This window comes from Furipterus horrens, unplaced genomic scaffold (assembly GCF_987537825.1).
Source record: "Furipterus horrens unplaced genomic scaffold, mFurHor1.1.pri manual_scaffold_4, whole genome shotgun sequence".
Lineage (NCBI taxonomy): Eukaryota > Metazoa > Chordata > Mammalia > Chiroptera > Furipteridae > Furipterus > Furipterus horrens.
The window spans coordinates 130,623,909-130,625,149 of record NW_028327174.1 but is presented as its reverse complement, the minus strand read 5'-3'; the positions used below and the strand labels follow the sequence as shown (position 1 = coordinate 130,625,149).

General features: G+C 39.6%; 1 pseudogene; it reads right to left on the bottom strand.

Moving 5' to 3' along the window:
* Positions 1-851: 851 nt before the first annotated feature.
* On the bottom strand, positions 852-1,241 carry LOC150012860 (cystatin-C pseudogene; annotated as a pseudogene).

The window sequence follows — 1,241 nt, the reverse complement described above, 5'->3', positions numbered from 1 at the left end:
TTTTGTGGGTTCATACAAGTTTTAGGATTGTTACTTCTATTTCTATGAAGAATGTCATTGTAATTTTGATAGGGGTTGCAATGACTTTAGGTAGTATGGACATTTAACAATCTTAATTCTTCTGACCCATGAACACAGGATATGTTTTGACTTGTCTACTTCTCTTTCTTTTATTGAAGTTTCCTAGTTTCATTTCATAGATCTTTCATTTTCTTGGTTAAATTTGTTCTTAAGTGTTTTATTGTTTTTGATGCTATTGTGAAGGGAGATTGTTTTCTTTCTTTCTTTCTTAGATATTTGGTTGTTATGGAATAGAAATGCAACTATTTTCTATATGTTGCTGCTATCTCACAAATTCTGTAGGCTTTCTTCACTCTTTTTCATTTCTTTTATTTATTTGCTCCACCGAATAGATAATTTCAAATGAGCTTTCAGTTCACTGATTCTTTCTTCTGCTTTGTTGAGTGTGGTATTGAAGCTCTCTGTTTAATTCTTCAATTTAGTCACTTTTCTTCAGTGTTTGTTGATCATTTCTATTTCTTTTTTGAATTCATTTATGTTCTTGCATTATTTTCCCAACTTACTTGCCTGTATATTCTTGTATTTTATTAAACTTTTTTTTTTTTTTGCTAATGTTACTTTTTATTGTGTAAAATAGGGCAGAACATGTGCACCAGGGACAGGTACATCTAGAAAGCAATTTAAAGAAAGAAACAAGTGAGAGCCACTTAACTGTTTAAACAATGCTCAAGAAGCCTTCTCTATTTGTTTTCTGGGACCAGCACACTAAGGGGACTTCACTAGGGTGGAATGTAAGTGAGAGGCAGTCAGTATGACCCAACCTGTCACATCTATCCATCCTGACAGCTGGACTTCACCATAGAGGTCTTGCCCAACCAAGGAACAGTATATATCTGGAAAGAGCAGAGTGCTTTCTTCCTCAGGTGTGGCTGGACATGGAAGGAACAGCTGGCCAAGAAGTAGTTCAGTCCACCCACAACCTGCTTCCGGGTGCGCACCACCTGCACAGCGCAACTATGAAAGGAGTTGTTGCTCGCTTTATTGTACTCGCTCAGGGCGAAGTTGAGTTTTGGCTGCACACCATCCTCATTGACGTCTGCCTCCACCAGGCCGCCGGGCATGAGAGGCTTGCCAGGGCTGGCGCCAGCTGCAAAACACACTACCAGGATCAGGCCCAGGGTGGCCAGCAGGAGTACCAGTGCATGCAGAAGACCGGTCAT